The sequence below is a fragment of the Lissotriton vulgaris genome, chromosome 3_1 (genome assembly GCF_964263255.1).
Source record: "Lissotriton vulgaris chromosome 3_1, aLisVul1.2, whole genome shotgun sequence".
NCBI classification, from domain to species: domain Eukaryota; kingdom Metazoa; phylum Chordata; class Amphibia; order Caudata; family Salamandridae; genus Lissotriton; species Lissotriton vulgaris.
Window position 1 is genome coordinate 1,622,921,446 of NC_141689.1, and position 24,677 is coordinate 1,622,946,122.

Below are 24,677 nucleotides of genomic sequence, written 5' to 3' on the forward strand. Positions count from 1 at the left end.
TTATCCTTGTGACTCTGGTATTGAGATCATTGTGGTTCATTCACCTTCTTCAATGATTTGTAACCAGTATCATTTAGTAGCTGAATAAACCTCCGCTTCTTCCTCCCTCCTATTGATTAGAAAAATATAAAAACTCTGCAGACCTAAACCGACAAATAACCACCATAAAGAGCAAATGTTATAATTTAGTTTTTTAATTGCCGCAAAATACATAAATTACATTTATTCAATTATTATATTTTACATTTTCATTATTAAACAAATATATGTTTACTGTAAATAAATAAAAATCTTAGCTTAAATTAGTTTTATAATTAATCTGTCAAAACACCAGTATCCACACAAACTGCTCACATAAAGCAAAACCCATAAAAAATAAAACTAAAAAATCAAAATATAATCTTTACCCAGATGTACAATAAATAAGTTCAACACCCCTATAAATATTTATAATAAAACCCTTAATAAGTCTCTACCGCTACAATCATCCAATAAACTTCTTAAGCTTGAATATATAAAATAATAACAATTTGTACATCTTTAAAAATATAAATCCAAATTTGTAGCACAAATCACTTCCAAATAATACATTTATTAAAATAAAAGAAATCTATCATAAAAAAAATCAAAAGACTCATTAAAAGAAAAACATACAAAAAGAAATGGCATACCCAAAAAACTAAAAAACGCAACTTCCTATAAAAGAGTATACTAATAAACTTTAAAATTACAATATTAACAGAAATATATTAAAAACAATATTTAAATTAAAAAAATAATATTATTATCAAACACAGAAACTTATTTGCTTCCCTTCAGTGTAATGCCTCACGGTATGTTGGCAGTTACAATAATTTACCACATTATTGTGGCCCAGCAGTATTTCCAACTTGCTATTCTGGTACATATCTGCCGCAGCAAGCATGCACAAGAACCAGCTCTCTTGATAAGTATAGAGAATGACTAGAGGAATTGAGTCTGATCTGTAGATGTGAGATCCTGCAGCTATCTCAGTATTACAAAGTACTTCTCCATTTAACCGTCAAGTGCATGCTTGAACCATTGCATAAATGCAACTAATGTCTGACTTCAGGTTTAATCTGGTTTGAAAGGTTGCCATCTGTTGGTGCTTTGCATTTTTAGAAATTCAGACATTGCAAAGGAATCTCAGGAGTCGCTGCACAATGTCAGCACAGATAAGTTCTAGAGAAGACCTTGTATAATCTGAAAGAGACACCTCCAGACCTGAAGGACAGACTCCCCTTCCCCCCTCAAAGGAAACTAGAAAGGGCTCTAACATAAATTGACTCAAAACTACCTCAGCCTGATGTGGATCAACCATGAGGATATGAAGTACCACAAGATTTCGCAGTAATGTGAGAATACAAGGGCTTGTCAACCATGTTCACCGTGATATTATTTAAGCCACACCATAACGTCTGGATGGTGCTACCCTTCTGAAACTCTTTGAAAAAGTATTGATCCTCCACATGATCTTTGTGAAGATTTCCCAAGGATCAGTGATGAACACTGTACTTCGCATCTGGCAATAACCACCTGTGATGGACTTCACTCATGCTCAGGGGACAGAGCACGTAGAGGTGCAGTTGTTACCAACACAAGATGCAACCTGTAGGGCAAAATATGGATCACTAGTTCCCTGGATGAGCTAGTATTTGTTTGATGAGCATAGGTGTATAGACCCACACAGAGAAAACAATCAACAGGCCTATGTGTTACCTATATCAATTTTGTAAATTAAAACAATTGGGGAAGGGGCTTGGAGCAATCTGAGAACTGAGTACATACACTTATGATTTGTTAGACAAATTAGAATCAGGGATAGTGAACACAGATAAAGCCCATACTGTAGCTCCAGCTTCAGATAAACCTTTCATTCTCCCCTCAATATTTCCAAGAATCGTTTGGGGAGCCATGTGCTGGTTCGGATGTGCAGGGTTTTCTGAGGTATTTTCAACATGTGTGATAAACAGAAATTTATTGATTCCCCCAATTACTGCAAGGCCATTTTAAAGTTGAGTAATGTCAAGAGAAGATGCATGCAAGCATAGGGAACATATTTGACACGCTTTTGGGTTCATCCTTGCTTAGTGCTGAAATAATTTTCAGGCTGAAAAGAAAGCCAGCTGTAATACATGGTAGAAATGGTTGCATGGTGTGCAGAGGAATCCGAGTGGGTGAGTAAAGGGGAAGAAGTGTTAAATGGTCTTTTACTTCTGGAGCTGAATCATAACTGAAATATAGCTTACTGTTATTTTTGCAATGTATAGGAGGAAACTAGACAGTTTAAGAAAGCATGCAGGGGTAAGTATTTTTATTGCTTTATGTGTTTTTTTAAAATGTACTTCATTTTCTAGAAAGTACTGCAGCACGTATTGAAAACAAAAAGAATTATGTATACATGACCAAAAACTCCTCTCCACTCTATGACACGACACTCCACTTTACGACACATCAATCCAATCTATGACATACCACTCCATGCCCTCCACTCAAAGACACTCTGTGACATGCCAATCTATGTCATACCTCTTTGCCACTCTACACCACTGTACGACACACTATCAATTTTATCATCAATTCAATCCACTCTGTGGCACGCCACCGCACTCTATGACACACGACTCCGCTCTACGACATGCCACTGGTGCGTGCGACAAACTACTCCACTGTACGACATGCCACTACACTCTACACCACTACACTCTAAACCCCTCCAGTCCGAGACGCTCTATGACACACCAGTGTATGACACCCCACACCACTGTAATCTAGTCTACAACATGCCAATCCATTCTAGGGCATGCCAGTCCACTCTATGACACTCCACTTTACTCCACTCGACGAAACCCTTCAACAATGTATATGTACTTCTACTCAATGACACTCTACAACACTACACTCTGCAACACTTCACTATGCAACACTCCACTTTATGCCACTCAACTCTATGACACTTGACATGATGAAACTCCAGTCTGCCACAGTTTACTCCACTCTATGCCACTCTACGGATGTATGTTGGTACATCGCACACCCTTTCATTGCGTGCTTTAACCACGCATTGATTACATCGCAAACATCAACACATCGTCATCTTTTACCTCGCACGTCCTAGCAACGCCAATGTGTTGATTCCTATTGACAAGTACCTAACATCGCAGACGAGTACATCGCACGTCATGACAACGTGTTGTTTCTAACATAACCCGGTTTTAGCATTTTTGTTGGGCCAATGCGTGATTCCGCTTCTAACCCTTGGCCCCCAGTGCCCGCCCTCCCTAAGACGCTAATTCTTCCCTTTCTATTTTCCTGAATTTTTTCAGTTTTTTTTTTACAATAAATACGAAAGACCGTCATTGTAACGGGTGTTTCCCGCCTCTGTGCAGCCGCTGGGCCGATAGGACACTATAACTACTGTTGCTGTTGGTAATGTGTACCACTGCGGACCACAAATCCTAATAATGAGGTCTGGGATTTATTAACTGTCCGAGATTGGGTCTGGGAGCAGCCACCTTCCGGAGAGCCCCCTCGCCCCAGGAGTGGGGAGAGAAGAAGAGGGGGAAGCAGCGTGCACCCCAGATGCGAATATGATCTGATGGGGAGTTCAAACCCCCGGCGACGACTCACTAGCAAATTGCTACAATTAAGCTGAGTAGGGCGGGAATTAGAAACGGTATCTAGCCTCGATGAGCTCTTGGGTCTGAGATTAGTGATGGGACAGATGGCGGGGTGCGAGGCGAGTGTGGAGGGGCGGCCGGCACGTACGGACAGCAGTGAAAGTCCGCAGCTTTAAGGCATATTGATTTTTACTCTGCTGACACTTTGCTCATTGCCAAGTTCTTGATAAGTCTGTGTTTCACTGCCGGGATCCTGGCCTCAACGCAGACAGGAGGGGCTCTTGAAGGTCCTCGAAGCTCATTCGAGGACCTTCAAGGTTCTGGTGGCTTTATCTGGCGGACCAAGATCCCACCGGGTCGTAGAAGCCTCGTTCTGAGTGTGCGTAGAAAGCGGAGTGGGGCATAAGAGTTGGTTGGGATTCAGAGCTCCAGTTTCCCAACTTCTTGCTTGAGTACTTTCTCCTCATCTAACCAGGTTTTTCAATTGTGTACTCTGATTTGTTGCCCTAATTTGTTATAGGCCCAAAAGGCTACAATTCCCAAAATGTAAAGAAAAATACCTGGACTGGATGACCTAAGCACGCATGGAGTGGGGGACACAAGAGCTCTGGAAGCATTAACGCTTAACATGTTTATGGCTTTAGGGGCAGCGAGGAAGTCTGTGCACTGGGACATGGGGCTACCCGGGGTTGGACTACATACAGTTAGTGCTTTCGAGGAGGGGCTACGCTCTAGTGATATAGAGCAGAGGGTCCGGTCTTTTATAGTCTATGGGTCTGCATTTTCATTGCTTTAAATACTCTGGGGGTCATGAGTTTTTTCGGTCACGGCTCAGTGCATTTTGTGCTCTGGGCACAACTTATAATTATTATCGCTCCCTAAAAAATGACAAATATCTATCCATCATGCATCCATCCACATTTTTCTCCACCCATCCATCCACCCACCGCGCACCCATCAACAATTTTCTCCATCCATCCACCCATCATGCATCCATCCACACATTTCTCCACCCATCCATCCACCCATCATGCACCCATCAACATTTTTCTCCATTCATCCACCCATCATGCATCCATTCACCCATCCATCCATTCATCCATACACCCATCATGCATCCATCCCAAATTTGGGACATCCATGCATCCATTCATCCATCCACCCTTCAGCAATTATCGCCATCCACCCATCCATCCATCCATCCATCCATCCATCCATCCATCCATCATCCACCCATCCATCCATCATGCATCCATCCACTCTTTTAGCCATCCATCCATCCATCCATCCATCCATCCATCCATCCATCCATCCATCATGCATCCATCCACACTTTTCTCCACCCATCCATCCACCCATCATGCATACACCAACTATTTTCTACATCCATCCACCCATCCACCCATCATGCATCCATTCACCCATCCATCCATCCATCCATCCATCCATCTACCCATCATGCATCCATCCACAATTGTGGTCATCCATGCATCCATTCATCCATCCACCCATCATGCACCCATCAGCAATTATCGCCAACCACCCATCCATCCATCCATCCATCCATCCATCCATCCATCATGCATCCACCCACACTTTTAGCCATCCATTCATCCATCCATCCTTCAATCCATCCATCATGCATTCATACACCAACAATTTTCTACATCCATCCACCCATCCACCCATCATGCATCCATTCACCCATCCATCCATCCATCCATCCATCCATCCATCCACCCATCATGCACCCATCCACAATTTTGGTCATCCATGCATCCATTCATCTATCCACCCATCAGCAATTATCGCCAACCACCCATCCATCCATCCATCCATCCATCATGCATCCACCCACACTTTTAGCCATCCATTCATCCATCCATCCTTCCAACCATCCATCATGCATTCATTCACACTTTTCTCCACCCATCCATCCACACATCATGCATCCACCAACATTTTTTACCATCCACCTATCCATCCACACTTTTAGTCCATCCAGCCATCCACCCATCATGCATCCATCAGCAATAATCGCCATCCACCCATCCATCCATCATGCATCCACCCACACTTTTATCCATCCATGCATCCAATCACCCATCCATCCATCCATCCATCCATCCACCCATCATGCATCCATCTACAATGTTGGTCATCCATTCATCCATCCATCCATCCACCCATCATGCATCCATCAGCAATTATTGCCATCCACCCATCTATCCACCCATCCATCCATCATGCATCCACCCACACTTTTAGCCATCCATTCATCCATCCATCCATCATGCATCCATCCACACTTTTCTCCACCCATCCATCCACCCATCATGCATCCACCAACAATTTTCTCCATTCATCCACCCATCATGCATCCATTCACCCATCCATCCATCCATCCATCCATCCATCCATCCACCCGTCATGCATCTATCCACAATTTTGGAAATCAATGCATCCATCCATCCACCTATCATGCGCCCATCAGCATTTATCACCAACCACACATCCATCCATCCATCCATCCACCAACCCATCCATCATGCATCCACCCACACTTTTAGCCATCCATTCATCCATCCATTCATCCATCCATCATGCATCATCCACACTTTTCTCCACCCATCCATCCACCCATCATGCATCCACCAACAATTTTCACCATCCACACTTTTAGTCCATCCATCCATCCACCCATCATGCATCCATCAGCAATTATCGCCATCCACCCATACATCCACCCATCCATCATGTACTCACCCACACTTTTAGCCACCCATTCATCCATCCATCCATCCATCCATCATGCATCCATCCACATGTTTCTCCACCCATCATGCATCCACCAACAATTTTCTCCATCCATCCACCCATCATGCATCCATTCACCCATCCATCCATCCATCCATCCATCCACCCATCATGCATCCATCCACAATTTTGGCCATCCATGCATCTAACCATCCATCATGCATCCATCCACACTTTTCTCCACCCATCCATCCACCCATCATGCATCCATCAACAATGTTCTCCATCCATCAACCCATCATGCATCCATTCACCCATCCATCCATCCACCCATCATGCATCCATCCACAATTTTGGCCATCCATGCATCCATTCCTCCATCCACCCATCAGCAATTATCGCCATCCACTCATCTATCCACCCATTCTTACACCCATCCATCCATCATGCATTCACCCACATGTTTAGCCATCCATCCATCCAACCATCATGCATCCATCCACACTTTTCTCCATCCATCCATCCACCCATCATGCATCCACCAACAATTTTCGCCATCCACCCATCCATCCACACTTTTAGTCCATCCATCCATCCACCCATCATGCATCCATCAGCAATTATCGCCATCCATCCATCATGCATACACCCACACTTTTAGCCATACATTCATCCATCCATCATTCATCCATCCACACTTTTCTCCACCCATCCTGCATCCACCCACAATTTTCTCCATCCTTCCATCCATTCACCCATCCATCCATCCATCCATCCATCCATCAGCAATTATCGCCATCCACCCATCTATCCACCCACCCACCCATCATGCATCCATCCACAATGTTTGCCATCCATGCATCCATCCATCCATCCATCCACCCATCCATTATGCATCCATCCACACTTTTCTCCACCCATCCATCCACCCATCATGCATCCACCAACAATTTTCTCCATCCACCCATCCATCCACACTTTTAGTCCATCCATCCATCCATCCACCCATCATGCACCCATCAACAATTTTCGCTATCCACCCAGCTAACCATCCATCCATCCACACTTTTAGCCATCCATCCATCCATCCATCCACCCATCCATCATTCATCCATCCACACTTTTAGCCATCCATCCATCCACCCATCCATCATTCATCCATCCACACTTTTATCAATCCATCCATCCACCCCTCATGTATCCATAAGCTGCTATTGCACATTATACTACCAAAATGAGCTTTTAGGTGGAATGTCTCGCCATGTACAATAGTGTCTTAATAAGGCACAAATTCTTCTCTTAGTCATATCGCTTTTTAATAAAAATCAAATGTTTTTAAACCATGTACTCGTTTGTACTGTATTTGATTTTTTCCCTCAGCACCTTCCCCGCACACTGGCATTTCTCTGCCTCCCTGCCTATTTTTCACGGTCTCTCCCTCCATGTCTTCAACAGCCGTGTCCGTTTCCTCCCCATTTCTCTGCCTCCCTGCTTATTTTTCATGGTCTCACCCTCCATGTCTTCAGCAGCCATGTCCGTTTCCTCCTCAGCTTCCTGTGTAGGTTCAGGTCATTTGTCATATCATGTCACTTTATTACGTTGTCATTGCTAGCGATGTAAATGTCACTGCGCCATTGTAGCATGCGTTATGAATGTATGCGTTGTAAAGCGCCTGAGATGTGAAAATCGAGTTGCGATGGCACCGCGTGGAAACACTGTCGTTGTAACGGGTGTTTCACCACTCTACGACACTGTATTCAAAGACACTTCAGGTGACACCACTTCACTCTATAACATGCTACTCTGCTCTATGCCACAGTCCTCTACACTGCGAAACTCTACGATACGATACTCGTTGAGACGATACTGTACGACACTCCACTTTAATCAATGCTACGTCACTCTACAGACTCTACAAAACTCTATTTCCCTCCTCCAATGACACTCTATTTTACTCTCTGCCACTACACTCTACAACACTCTACTCTATGAAACTGTACAATACTCTACTTCACACTACGTCACTCTACAACACTTTGTTCCACCCTACAACATTCTATGCTACGCCACTTTACCACACTCTAAGACACTCTAAGCCACTCCACTCCACTACACTCTACTCCACTCTGCACTACTCCCCTTGACTACACTCTACACCACTCTATGCCACTCTACTCTACAACACTCTATGCCACTCTATGCCACTCTACTCTACAACACTCTATAACACTCCACTCTACAACTCTCCACGTTGTAGAGTGGCTCACTGGTTAGAGGCGGCAGACCCGAGAGCAGAGGACGGCCCGGGACCAGGGTTCGATTCCCGGCGCGGCAGGTTTCTGGACCAGGGTCAGCGGACTCGATAATTCTCTTGCCTCGGTGCCCACTCTGATCAGCGATCACACTCGGCAACTCTGGGCATTAGCTTGCCTCATCTTCACTAACGGCCCCACCAGACCGCCGGGGATGCCTGGTCTCACCCTGGAGATACCCATTAAGGGACCATCTCTCAGGGAAGCCAGGAAGGGTTTCGCAGCGGTCGAAGCGCCTTGGGACCCGACGGGTAAGTAGTGCGCTATATAAATGCCAATACATTTACATTTACATTTACACGTTATGATACTGTCTTCCACTCTAATTTATGACACTTGACTATATGACACTCCACTCTTTGACACGCTACTCCACTCTGCAAGACTCCACTCTACAACACTTTACTATGATTTACACTGCTACAACACTGTAAACGTTGACATTCCAGGCAATGGCCATCAATTCTCTGACACACCACTACACTATACAACGCGTCACTCCTATGTATGCATCAACGCTCCACAAAACTCTACTCTACGAGACAATACTCAATGATAATGCACTCTATGCCACTCCACTCTACTCTATTCTGCAACAATCCACGAGACTCTCTGAAACTCTACACCCCCTCCACTCAACAACACTCTATGGCATTACACTCTACTCCACTTTATGCCACAAATTGACACTTTACTCCACCTTGTGTCACTCTACGCCACTCTACTCCACTCCATGACACTACACACATCTCCCTTTATAGAACTCCATGCCACTTTACTCTATGACACACTACTTCATTCTACTCCACTACTCCACTCTACGCCACTCTACTCTAAGCCACACTTTGCCACTCCACTCTAATGCACTCTATGCCAATCTACTCCATGATACTCTGTGACAATCTACTCTATGATACTCTGTGACACTCTACTTCACTCCACACCAGTGCACTTTACAGCACTGCACTCCACTCTATGCCACACCTCTCTACTATACTCTATGATACTCCATAACACTTCATGACACTCTACTCTACAATACTCTACTGTATGACACTTCATTCTAAAACACCACTCTACAACACAATACTAACACACATACACCCACACACAAATATATATATACACATATATATTCACTGAAAAAAACACAAAGGTTTCAGGGTTGTTATATTTAGAAACTAGCATTTGAAAAACCATTGAAATTCACTGAAAAAAACATAGGTTTCAGGCACATTATAGTTAGAAATTAGCATTTAAAAAACCTTACAAATTCACTGAAAAAACCTATGTTTTTTTCAGTGAATTTCAAAGGTTTTTCAAATGCTAGTTTCTAACTATGCCTACAGAGGTAGGACATGTGAAGAAAGAAGAAACAACGCACAAAAAGAAGCAAAAAAAATGCAGAAAGAAGGCATCAGAAGTCCACAAAGACGAAGAAAAGTTCAGGAAGAAGCAAGACATGTGCAGAAAGAACCAACAGTGGACCAGAAAGAGTCATTGTTCCAAAATCTTCCGGTGCCCACAACTTTTTCAGACGGGTACTGGTGGTAACTGACTCTGACTAACCAGACCTAGAGCCAGTGCTATGCTAAAAGACACTTAGAATACAGTTAAAACACCTACCTACACTAGGGAAAACTATGGGCTGGGGCTCCCCTGTGATTAGCATGGCCTCCTCTGTAAGGCCATAGTACATAATAGGGCAGGGGGATTAAAATTACCTCTTAAGACGTGCTACGGGGCGCGTTTGCACAGTGGTGAAGGGAGGGGGGCTGAGGTAACATGTGTGCAAACACGCCATGTGGCCATTTTAAGATGGGAGATTAAGTCCCCTTCAATCTGTAGGCAGAGTAGCAGAACCCCTGCCTCCAGTATTACCTCTGCGCAGCAGTGTGAGGACCTTGCCATTTTCTTTGTAGAAAAAGTGCAAAAAAATCTACAGATCATTCCCGCAGCGCTTTTCTGACCCGCCTAACTCCACTAACTCGATTATTAATGGCACCACACTGATGCTTATACCAGAAATCTCGTATGAGGATCTAACTAAACTCTGCAGAAAAGTCAAGTCTGGCTCCCCAGCAGACCCGATGAGGCCGGCTCAATTTATTGAATCTTTAGAATTTTTTCTACCTTCCCTGGCCTCTATACTTAAGCTTCCCTTCTCTTCGGCTAGTGTACCGACTGTTTGGAAACAAGCTTGGGTCTCCCCCATTATTAAGAAGCCCACTCTAGACGCTTCCAAACTGGAAAACTTCAGACCCATCTAACTGCTCCCATGGTTGTCTAAACTTGCGGAGGCCCATGTATACAACGTTCTGTCCCAACACATGGATCAAAATAACATCTTGGACCCATCTCAAAACGGGTTCAGGCCGGGCCACAGTGCTGAGTCTGCCCTCCTGTCCATGACTGAACATCTCCGGACAATCCTCAATGCCGGTCAGAGTGCTGCGCTGATTTTAGTAGACCTCAGTGCAGCCTTTGATAGGTTTCTCATAACATTCTGTTAAATCGTATGGCAACAGTAGGGATTACCGGTCTTGCCCTGGAATGGTTCCGCTCATTCCTGAAGGACAGATCCTTCCGAGTGTCAGCTCCCCCGTTTCTCTCCCAGTCCCATTCCATCGGCCAGGGAGTCCCTCAGGGCTCTGCACTTAGCCCATCCCTTTTAAATCTATATGTGCAGCCACTTGCGGCAGTGGCTAAAGAGTGAGACCTAACGCTGGTGTCATATGCAGATGACACGCAGCTGGTCATCACTTTCACCGAAGGTCCTTCTACTTCGGCCCAGAGATTTAGGGATGGCCTGGCTGCAGTAGCCCAGTGGATGACGGACAACTGCCTGCAGCTTAATGCAGGCAAGACGGAGGTGCTGCTCCTCGGGAAGAATACCAGCTATTGGAATGAACACTGGTGGCCCTCGTCACTGGGCACCATTCCACCACCTAAATCCTTGGTCAAAAATCTGGACGTCTGGATAGACTCCTCGCTTAGTTTCTAGACCCACACAAAAAAAGTGGCAGCTACTTGTGTGGGCCTGCTGAGGAGCCTCAACCTGATACTCGGTTTTTTTGACTCGAAAGTCCGCCAACTCATTGTTCAATCCACAATTCTCTCCCGTTTGGACTATGCCAATGTCTTACTTCTGGGCGCCAACAAAGTGGAGATAGCGCGATTGCAACGCGTGCAGAACACTGCGGCAAGCGCCTTGGTTGGTGTTCCCCGCAGATGTTCGGTCAGAGCTACCATTCGAAAGCTGCATTGGCTGCCCATTGAATCTCGTATTCAGTTCAAAACCCTCATCATGGCATTTAAGATCATCAAATCCGGATTGTAGTGTAGTTCCTAGTTTCCCACTAGGCCCTGCGCATTGGAATAACATAAACAGTAGTATCGACGTGGAACTGGCTATATTCCAGGCCTCCACTGACTATGCTAAACTTAATTGGGTTGTGTTACCAACTAGCTCAGAGGTCACTGGAAACTTTCTTCTCTGCATAGGAAGTGATCAGCTTCCTTGGCACAGACAAGAAGGGATTCAGTTTTCCAACAACCGTGCAACATGACAACTTTGCTCCTCAGATCAAGAGTCGATCTCTAGGGTCGTGTGAAACAATAGACACAGATTTCACTCAGTCAGTCTAGTGCAGTTTACTTTCACGGTATGTAGAGAATAGAGAGACGGGCGTGTATCAATAAAGGTTAACATTTATTGAACAGTCTTTCTTCTCGTACAAGAGAAATGTATTGCCACAATTGCAATAACTGTTATTATAAAAAGTACGTACAGTAAGATAAGAATTGCGAAATAGAACTGTAAAAGCATTGATATGGTTTCTTAGCCATACAATGGTTTAAAAGTAATAAAACATATATACAGTCATATATACATTAGGCTAACATACTCAACTGGTGCTTCTAACTAAGCCTACCCCAGTGTGCCTGACCTAAGCCTAACACGTGAAAAGGGGAGTAAGTAAGTAGCTTAAGTTAAGTTGGTTTTGCCAAGGTTTGTTTCAAGAATTCTCGTCTAAGGGTTTAGTCAACACCATACCTCTGAATAGAATGATGGAGGATTGGTATCTCCTTCAGGGGTCTCTCTCGATATCCCAGTCACCCGCGAGGGTAAACCGGAAGCGCCGGGACTGGATTTCTCTGCACGAGAAAGGCAGCGGCTTCTCTCAGCGCGTCGGGAGGAAGGAGGGGTGACAGCGTCCGCGGGCAGCTGGGCTGGATGTCTTCGCAGAGGACGGCTGCACGGCTCCTCAAGCGTACTGCACCATAGGTCGCGCTTTAGCGGCGATAATGGTAATCAGTAGCTTCACCACCACAGGATAGCAGGCTGCAGCGACAGAGTGCTAGATTTACCAACACAGGGTCTTGCAGGCAGCTGGCATCAGCAACAGGCAACGAACATTGCTTAAGGCAACGTTGGTAATATTTATACCTGACAGGTGCCGGGTTTGACGCAAGTTTGCTGGACATAAGACGTCAATTAAAGATGTCACTAGGAAGTGATAGTTATCAGTTGCTCATTAGAGTTCCATTACAAATCAAAACATAGCAAGCGGGGATTTCCAGGTTTGCTGAGTTTTTATCTTGTTGAAGAACTCGGAGTGTTATCTAGGAATATCAGATAGTGACTGCTGCTCTGTCATTGCACTAATTGGTTGCAAAGGAAGTAGCAGAGAGTCATGCTGGAATGTGGCTCTGTGGCTCTGTTCGTGTGAGGCCAGAGATGACTTTACAGAAAATCGCACTTGAACGGTTATGCCAATATAGGGAATAAAGTGATTTATAGCCGAATAGGGGCATAAGGTCACAGTATCGATCAGGAACCTAGATAAGCACGCAACACCCACTCCACGGGTAATGTCCATCAAAATTACTAAAACTAAGCAATTATATGCATGTGTAACATTGTGTAACATAGCCCACCCCAAAATACATAAATGCATTCGAAATAGGCGTACTTGTAATACATGGAATTTAGGTACTGTACGTTTTTTTTAAAGCATAGTAATCATTCAAAACTTATTGCATATGAAATCAATGAACGATTATGCATATAGAATTACACATGAAGTATCTCTGACAGAAGAAATGCGAGATAAATCATCACATAAAAATGCATTGTAATAACATGTGTGCTAGAGGCTGGTGTTATGTTGTTATGTCTCTAGATGTGTTTAGAAATAGAAGTGTGAAGCTTCTGTTCTCTAAGAAAAGTTTTTACGTTAAGCAAAGAATTGTTCGTGCCAAAAAGAGGTCAATTTTATAAAAAATTGTCCAATTCAAAGAAAAAATAGATTTCCAAAGCTCCTGGCAGTTTTTGTTGATCAAAACTGAAGGCCGAATTCAGAGTTCATGGGAACGCTGTGTGTCGGAAAGCTTCTCAAAAGTTTACAAAGTTATTGTTTCTCTATGGGAGAGAACATCGTATCAGACAGGTTTGCAAAGAATTGGTCTACAAAATCAGGTGATAGTTCAACCAAATTAGATAGCGCTGTAACTTGGCAGGTGTGAGAATGATTGCTGTCATCATATTCGGGAGCAGCAATGCTCACAGCTCGCTGTACCTGGGTGATGTTGCTTTTGTCACTCGCTCCACTGTTACCACTTGGCTGTAGTACAGGAGTCTCCACAAATGCCGTCATCAGGATTGGTAGCCGCTGGGGACAACACAATGCGTGAGCCGTTATTGGACTTAGCAAAGTATCGACGTCCATTGGTACTGCTGATGGAAGTGAAAGACAGATGTCCAACACGCATTCCTCGCCGCAAAGCATACACCTTAGCACAGGTAAAATGCAATTTTGCCATATTGGTCTGAATGAAAGGAACCAGGTCATGTTTAGATCTCTCAGCCTGGCCAATCCAAGGACGTTAGTTATCCTGTCCCTGTAGCGCATTGCTAGGATTGTCTCTTCCATTCCCATGGGAGCTATGTCTGAGCCGAGGCTTGCCATAACGTAGCAGGATGGTCAAAAATAGAATCCCTGCGATGAGTCCCAAAAATAGTGGAATACCACCAAAGATGGAGTGCACAAAATTAGGAAAGATTCCCAAAATTGCCTGGAAGGGTGTTAGCAGTCCCGTAAAGACTGTCTTAAATATGCCTGGGATGCTTGTTGCACTAGACATGTTAAGGAGTTGGCTCAACATTTCTACGAAATGCACGGGGCAATTTGTTGATAAAAGGTCATGGACCTCAGTAGCCGTCCTTGCGACTAGAAGATCATACGTCTCTTTAGATGACGTTATAGGCACTGTTGTCTGTAAAAGCACAGATTTCACTTTGCTTAATGTATCAATTCGTATAGAATAGAGATTCAGACGAGGCCAGAGGGGAGTCACTATGTCTGGAGGCCCGCTCGGGAACAATGCTTGCATACAGCATTTGACCGTGGATGTTACTTGTACTAGATAACTTGTCCCTGGCGCGAGGCCACAGCACCTGTGATCCGTTCTTAGAATGTAACTCCCGTTTGCGAGTTGCATAAAGAAGGGCTCTATCTGAGTTGCAGGTGTGACTAGCTGGTGACATGAGAGGTTGTTTGAATTCCCATCACATGCTCCGTGTAAATTAATACCCTGACACAAAAGTATACCGCTTAGTGAATGTTTACAGTTGTCACCACTAAGAAATACATTTTTGTCGCTGTCACTATAGCAAGAATGTGTGTATGGTAATTTCCATTCGGATTTTAAATATCCTTTACCCAATTGTTCATATTGGCCAGCAGGTATGTACACAAGGCATTTATGAAATCGGAAAGTTGTTATCGGAATTGTGATAATTCCGTGTATTATCCATTCAATGACAGGACTCTCTGACATTGTCAATGGTAATCTCTCGAGTTTCTCGATGCTCAGGATTGTATAGTCTGCTCCTTTCTGTGCCAAACTGATCTGTTTATCAGTAAGGTTAAAACTGGAAAATAATGACGTTGTGTTTATCAAACGCCAAGGCACATAGCCTGAACGAAGATTTTGCAGCGTCCAGCCTAGTTCTATAATAGAGCGTAATTGAGACTGGCCATGTTGTAACATTAGCAAATCTCTGTCTATCACATCAAAGGCAGAGGATACAATATTGTCCAACGAATATATTCTGGAAGACAGAGTCATTAACCCATTGTCTACTACAGAAAGTGTTTTTTCCAAATTAATACGATCAATTTCTCGTATCTTTTCAGCAGTTTCAATTTGCTTTACTTTCCAAGCCTCGTTGTAAGAAGCATAGATGCTGGTCGCTATGAAACGCTTTTGACGCTGTTTGCGTGGTCCAAGAATGAAATCGCGCAAATCAGCACCATCTTTTAATAAAGACAAGTGTTGCTTAATTTCAGCCAGTGTGGATGTAGTTAGCCATTCAAGGCAGAGTTTCCCTACACTGTATGTTGTTATTATTCCTGGATGTTGTCTCTGGGAATATCTTGGGTCTAATCTGGTCATTTTTAAACCCTGTGTTTTATTCAGGAACCTATCTTGACAGCTATTTGTGTCTGTAGGCCAGATTAACCACTTTTTCCAATCAGGATGTGTTCTGTTGAAATGTAAAATGTGTGACACGTCTAACTCATTATCTGCAGTTGCATTCTCAGCTATTGGCTTTGGTATAGACGGTGTTTTAAGGTCTTTGTTCTTAGCTAGGCCAAGACAAGATGTTTGGTGTACTGTGTCATTTAAAAATAACATTTGTTCAGGTATCATGCAGGTTCTAAATAGTGCTTCTATGCCTTGCACCTGCCAATCTTTTGTACCCCAAATTGTTTTCGTTTCAATATTATTTTTCCAATAATCAAAACCAAATGTCATCATTTTGTCATAAAATGCTTCTGAATATATCAATTTAGAATTTGTCAGCATTGTTTTCATTCCTGTTTTATCTAACAGTTTATAATAAAACGTTTCTGCATCACTGGTGTTAAACCCTGAAAAATATTTGAATTTCTCAAAAAATGCTTTAGAACTGCTTTTAGGTGGTGTAGCACAATGTTCCCATTGATTATACATAAAAACATTTCTAGGCTGTGCAGATTTATGCAAGTAATGATCCCCATAGTGGGTGTAACAGAATAACTGCTCATAACTAGATGAACCTTGTAAATAATCATGATCTGTGAATCTTGCTGACATTACTAAATCAGACATCATGTCATTAATACTGTTAAAGTCCCAATCATCAGAGAATGTACTAGGTTTTACAAAGTCACTTAAGGAAACCTTTAGTTGATGAGGATACTTCAGGATTTCGACCGGACCATAGATCTCATAGTCTGTTTTCTCCCATACTACCCCACCAGGTATTGGAATTGCTGTGACATTTACTGCTGACAGTTCTCTTTTCTTCACGTGGGATGATCTGTGTGGTTTCAGGACTAGGTTGATGTTCTGACTTGCTGTGTCCATTCAATTGTAATGAACTTCCCTAAAATTAAAACTAAAATTAGGCATAGTAGGAGTATGAATACCCCTGAGATAATCCAATGCTCAATCAACGGTGAATCCAGATATAGTTCTTTGATTTGTTGAAGGAGTCCTGTTGTATTTTCTTTAGAATACTTTTTTGTTTCTGGCATCACTTCGGGGTCATTTAAATCTTCAGAGTGCTGAAGCCATCTTGGATTTTGATACCAAATGATTGTAGCTTCAGGCCCTCTTAACTTAGCCTTTGTCTGTAATCTCCATCTTGGATAGTTCAGACCCTTTCACAATCAGAGAAGTGCTGTCCTTGCATTTCTCTATGCCCAGACGAGATAAGTGACACACCGCTTGAAGTGACACACCGGTTGCACAATATAATTTTTAGCAAATAACAGATTTCGCAATATTACTCATCGCCTTGCTTATGTCGCAGTTTTGAATGGAAATATACCAGGCCATGACAGCTCGCATTTTGATTGACTGACCCCAATACTGCCCATTCAGATCACATGGTTAGCTACAGTATGTATGCATCAGATGTATCAGACCTTACAAGGAGATTTCTTGTTACAGTTCTGTGCCCATTGGCTGTGGGAATCATGGTGGACTGTGCTACGTATAATACTTCTATTGTCATGTGTCATATGGGTGGTCCTGTGGTTTGAGTCTATAAAGTATACCAAACACAATAAATCTTTGGACATTCTAGCTTCTATGCTGACTGTCACCGTGTTGCACGTTAAATTGTATTTGTTGTGGCTAATAAATGTACCATATTCTGAGCTGACAAATTCTGTGGTTGTGTCTGTCTTTCCTATCATTAATTATCCCTTGTATTTCAGACTCGCTTCCACATCTTGGTGGAGAATGCAGCCCCGGACTTCGTGGTGACATCGCTGACCTCGGGCGGCTCGGCCGCGGGTTTCCTCTGGAGCCTGGAGTTTTGAGGTTCGATGACTCTGATTTTTCTCTGTGCATCTCTCTGCTTCGCTCCGTTGGATGCCGGTGGCCGGCCTGCTCGTGTGCGGCCTTGTTCCTCTTGATTTCTGGTTCCTGCTCTGTTCCTCTGATCTTTTTCTCAGCTCAGTTTTTGTGGTATTTCCTCTTGGCTCTGCCCTGTTTGTCTGGCTGGTCCCTGTGAAATGTCGTGGATTGGGACGATGTTGGTGTGTTTTTATCTGCCTCTTTCTGGTGGCTGTTATTATTTATTTTCTGTTTTGCCACCACTCTGTTGATGACTGCGTCCCTGATGCTCTGGTTTGATTTGTGATTCTTCCTCTGATTCCCTTCTCGGCCGGTTCTGGACCTGGGGGTCCCTTCGTGGCTCTGGGCTCCTTTGTGATTTGCTGTTTTTCTCCTTGCATCCTAGTATTTGGCTCCGGTCGCTGTCCGACCCCAGTGTGACGGTGTGCCTCACAAAGTTCCATGCACGCAGTGACTCCCAGACGCCTACTCGTGTTGGCTTGAGGTCCGAGGGAAGGCGTACTACTGCAGATTCCTGTCTTACCAGTGAGAGTCCAGTCTGGGGTTGGACAGCTGCCACTGATTGTCTGGAGCAGAGGTCAGTGGGTTTGACGGACTTCGTGTACTGGAGGTGAGTGTTTATTTGAGGTTTTTGTCCTCTGATTTTGGTTGAGCAGGGGGGCCTTCTCCTTTCATGGGTTTCCTGTGAGCTCCCATTGTGGGTTGTAGCAGTTTGCTCCCCGTGTTTCTGGTGGCGCCTGGCGTGGTTCCTCGGCCCTGCTGGATCTGGGGCCAGGTACGCAAGCGTGGTTCTGTTGTTGTTCTGATCGTGTTTCTGGTGCTCTGGTGGTCTGGGTCTCTTTCCCCCGGCCACTGCCGTTTGGTGTCTGTGCCTTGGGGTTGACCTCGGCACATACAGGGGGGTGTCCTGATTGCTCTATGACTCATTTACATATGTATGAAGTGATATGTGCCTTGCTTAGCATTCTGGTGTAAGTACGCTTAGTGACTGACTTAATTGACTCGACTGACTCAACTGTGACTGTTCCTGACACTCCGATTTACCCAAATATGCTGGCTGGCTGCCATAGTACGAATAGCTTGACACTGTGTTAATCAGTTGTCTGCTCTGTTATCATCTAGTGGTGTAGACATTACTTATCCGGTACCCACACACACTGACCACACTCACCACACATGCACATTTTGCGGCGCTGCTGCGGTGACCCGAACTGTTACTTGTTTATCTGTTCCATCTGTTCATTTGTTCATTGTGAATATCTGGCGGCGAAAGAGAGTTCACCTTCTCTATTTCCTTGTATGGTCATCATATGCATGATAATCTGCATGTGTTCTGTGTGTTTTTCAAACTCTCTCTGTCCAGCCGCCCTCTCCTCCCAGTTTATTGGGGCCAAGGAGAATTGCAAGGGGACGTGGAGTTACTGATCTTTTTCACCACCCTTTCCTGTCTCCTGTTCAGTCTATGGGACGCCAGAATCATAGCACCCGAAGACTTCATATACTTTTTTCATGACTCAGTGCTTTGGTGAACTGGTATCGGCTGCCTTGTATGAATACATGGCGAATGGCTTCCTTTGGCTTCCTCTGTGAATTGGCATAGCTGACAAGCTGGCTGAAAAGCACGTGCAACTGTTTGTGACCATCCTGTGTGTGTCAATGTCACCTATGTAACGCGCACCCTTTCCCATCATCTGTCTGGTACGATTGCATTTTGTTCATCGTGGTTGTAGATTACTGAGTAAAGACCCTGCGCTGCTCCCACTGTACATATCACGCACACCATACACACTTCCTGTTTATTATTTGTCATGGGAAATCCTTTGACTAACTATAGTTTGGACAGTTGCCAGCCAGCCCCACCGAAACAAATCACCTGCTTACATGGTGGCTTTACGCTTAGGACTGAGTTCCATTTTTGTTTATTAGAAAATGGCATTACTTGACAGAATAAAAATAAAAAAAAAAGACTGGACTTACAGTTACCATGTCAGGGGACGGAAAAGGAAAAATTGGGTGCCATTGCAAATGGAGCACCCGTATTGGCTAGCCAGAGTTCTGAGGGAACTCAGTCATGAGTGGGCTGACGAGCCCCTTTGGGACCTTGGTTGGAGGGGCTGGTGGAGGGTTGGTGATTTGCATCCCCTCCAGATTTCTGTTCATAGGCAGCCAGTGGCGCTCCAACCAGACTGATAGGTCCGGGGACCCTGCTCAGTGGGAGCAGGGTCAGGAGGATTCGGTGATAATTCTTGAAAGTGGGCCCATGGGTGCAGGCGCAGTTTGAGCACACCCAGCGTCGCAAGGGGTTGTAACTGCAGATACTCCCCTGGTATTCTCTCTCTGATGATGTGATTTATATTTGGATTAGATTATACTTGCTGCACTGTCACCTCCTCGACTGAGTTCCGGCGAAGGCAAAACTTTGCATTTGTTCCTCGACTGAGTTCCGGCGAAGGCAAAACTTTGCATTTGTTCCTTGACCACGCAGTGACTCCCTGAAAATAGGCAGCACAAGACTACTGATGTTTCAGGGAGGGTGTAATTCTGCAATTCCCTGTCTTGCCTGCGACACTCGCTGGCTCCAGGGGTGGAAGGTGTAAGATGGTGTGAAAAGGAGGGGGTGAATGCCTGGTTTCACACAGGGAAGGAATATGTAATTTACTGTTTTCCTTTATTTGGATTAAGTTTCTTGAGTTTTGTGATTTTTGTTGTCAATACCAGTGTTCATCAAGGGTCAAATTTGACTGTACAGCTACATTTTTGACTGATCTGACTTTGACAAAAGGACACCGATTTCTGTTGCTATTTTCATACAATAATATTTCTAGACTGCTCAAATAGACCCTTTCCAATATTTATCAAATCCGAGGACATTTATGGCTGCTTAGCACCTGGTTGTCATGTTAGACAGGGTGACACGTCTATTTTCGGTGCTCCCAGGCAGTGTCGACAGCCCCGTTATTTCAAAATAGACACATCCCTTCAGTTAGATTAAATATATGTGAGTGAGCACGCTTCTTTGGAAAGGATACATCTGCCCGTGCCAAACATATATGTTTGCACTCGCATTCTGTACCACAGGGGCACAACCCACCGAGCTATCTCATGGAGAACAGACCTTGTGCACAAACTCTTGAATGAGGAAGTTGACGAAATAGAGCTTTAGACAGGATCTCTCAAATACTGCTTCTTTTGTAACAATGGGACAGGAAGCAGCCTGTCATCCTTTCAAGTTCTGCGGAAAGAAAAAAATTAGCTGTTACAATGACGCACAGAAAAATAACATTCAATACTGTTTCTTAATCGGCTAATGTCCTGAGGCCCGCAGCCCCCTTTCTCCATGTTATAGTTTCGATATCGCAAATATTTTCATTCTCTGATTTCTTTCAAAGTGCCCACAACACACCGCATTGACATTTGCTTTCTTCACATGTGGGGAAGGAAAATAAAGTGGCATTTGTACATGTGTCATGGTACAGAGTAGATCTCATTTCCTTTACCAAGGCTTTCTGAAATTATGTGTAGAACAAAGGGTACTGAGAAATGGCCAGCATGGCCATTGATGATACGATGCATTGAAGGGTTAAAGAAAACTCTTTTGGACTGGCTTTGAAATAATGATCGTGGCCTGGCCACAGATTCTGGGCATTGCGCCAAGACTAAACCACACACTACAACAGTTTTCTGTGAGTATGAACAGAACTGGTTTAAAAAAGAAATGTATTATTTGCAGCGGAGAATGGAAGGAAATGCAAATTCTTAAATGTATATTAATGGAATGACTTACAATTTATAGTTGTTTACATTTAATTTACAGGAGGCAACATTTTGCTTAAAGGTCAGGTTACTCAATGGATGGGAGGTAGCCCTGCATAGCATCACTTTCAGGAGAACAGTCTATAGCAGAAATGTTAAAGACATGTAGAGCTGTTTCATTTTGGTAGATCATGTTCTTGCAGTGCATTGATAAGTATTGTCAGTATTTCAAGTACTAGTCTTTAATGTATGCATTTGAACATATTGAGGGGGGATGATTAAATTCCCAGGATTGAAATGCCCAGGATCACACAATTTGGTCGGGTAAGGTAAATGCCAATACACAAAAGCACAATGTTTTCGTTCTTCTCTTGCTTGTGAAGATAATATACTTTTTAGGTCCTTTCCTTCATTCCCCTACAGAGTGTAATGCTAGAGGTTTTCATCCTCTCATATCTGGTTAGAAAGCTCCACTGGTGCAAATATGTTCTATTATTCTGACAATCTGGCCCACACATTGCACCACTACTGATTTCTCACAGAATTATTCTCACCTAGCAATGGGTCATGGACAGGGAGTGTTTAAAAAAAAAAAGTACTGCATATGTGCTAGCTACAGATAATTATGCAAATGTTTAGCGTGATTTAAGAGGCACACCTTTCCACGATGGAGAAATGGCTCTAATTCTGGTTCATGCTTCAGCAACAACACAGGCTCACTGAAAATTCTTAAATAGTGGGCACGGCTAGAAAAGTACTGGAAGGGGGCAAGATTATAAGGGTTGTACCTAATTGAATGGCGCAAGGAGAAGTACTATTTTATATATGCATCTAAAAGAATGAATATTAATGTTTTCATTTCTAGGTTCTTCAACGAAATATAACAAAGTATATTGTAATGTGAATATGCTAAAATGCTTTTTTTAAAAGCAGTGTATTCGCAAGGGCCCACCAAGGATTCGGACACAGAGTTGTAATATTATGTTTATTAATTGATCTTTAGTAATGAATATATGCAAATACAGAAGGACAGTGTGCATTGAATAACTGTGCTTCATATTATGGTATTTCAAGGATACTGTATGCCCACATTTAATATGTCTTAATATACAGGTGCAGTCTAGGGGTGTGTGTGAATAGGTGTCTTATAACATAAACACTTGTCCCTTTTGTGCCATGTAATGCGGTGACAAATTATGGCAGCAATATCATTATATAAGATGTCTAAAATAGCATTTCTGATTATACCAGGGCTCCTTCCATAGTAGGGTTTGAATGCTAACTATTACCTTATGCTGCCACGTTCCACAGATCTACATACAGGGGCTGAAGGTAATGGTAAGGAAAAAGTTACAGGACGGAAATGCCGTTTGGAGTATGTGCAAAAATGCTTGCACGTTTTAAGGGTTTTCACCAGCTCTTCGCTGAAAAATTTTCCCATACTGAGACATGTTGGATTTTACTCCTGAAAGAGACAGACATAATACTTCTTCTGAGGTTGGATACAAGTGGAGGTGTAGATTTTTGCATGAGCAGAACTACACCTGCATATTTGCTCATGCCTAAATGCAGTTCACAGATATTTTCTAGGAGTACTGATTCTTGGCCTACTTCTGCAAGACCTGGTGAATTAACAACAGTTGTATATCTGCACTTAATGAAGGAACGTGGGTGGATTTTATTTCATAACTGGGCATCTAATTTGGTCTGGCATTACAATAACATTCTGTGTTTATTAAAATATTGTCTCTCTCCTTGAGGGGATTCCTCACATCCTTAGGCAAACGAATACAACATGCAATGTTGTTAAGTGACCTCCTCCAAGCATTACTGAGACCATCCAAAGTGGTCATCATAGAATGTGCTGCACACACATCATCTAGAGAATATGTGTCAAAGGGCAATGCATTCATTGATAGAGAAGCAAAGAGGATAGCACTGACAGGCTGCCAGCTAGCAATGGTACAACTAGTGGGCAGCAACAGAGAGGTGGATGTTAGACATCCAGAAAAAAAGTTGACATTGAGGAGATAGCCGAGTGAGCAAAAGGAGGGTGTGTGAAAACAGAGGAGGGATTATGGACTGGGCCCAATGGGAAAATCTGCCTGCCTTCATCAATGCTTCCTTCAATGGCACGTCTCTTCCATGGCCCCTCACATGTGGGGAGAGACGGAATGATTAGACTGTTTTCACAATGCTGGTTTCATGGCAAGTTTTGTCACACAGCTGAGAGACTTTGCAGGCAGTGCACTATCTGTGCACAGTATAACACTGGAAAGGGTACCCGCACTGCACCTGGTCACTTCCCTCCACCCCAGGGACCGTTTGAAAGCCTACAAATGGATTTCATTGACATGCCACCCTCCCATAAGTTCAGGCATGTCTTGGTCATTTTCTGTATGTTTAGTAAGTGGATGGAGGCATACCCCACAAAGAACTGTGATGCATCAACAGTCGCTAAATGTCTCCTGAAGGAACTTATCCTAAGATTTGGGATCCCAACACTTCTGGACTCAGACAATGGGCCTGCGTTCATTTCCCAGGTAATAGGGGGACTATGCAAGGGTCTGGGGGTCACATAGAAACTACAGTGAAGTGGAGAGGCAAATCCGGGGTCTTGAAGAATAAGATACGGAAAATCTGCGCTTCTACAGAACTGTCATGGGTGGATGGACTACCAATAGCTCTGCTAGGAATGAGAAGTACGCCTGACAGGATAACAAAACTAAGTGCACATGAAGTGTTGTTTGGCAGACCCATGAACATTGCGGGTCATATGTCCACTGCGCCTCTGCCA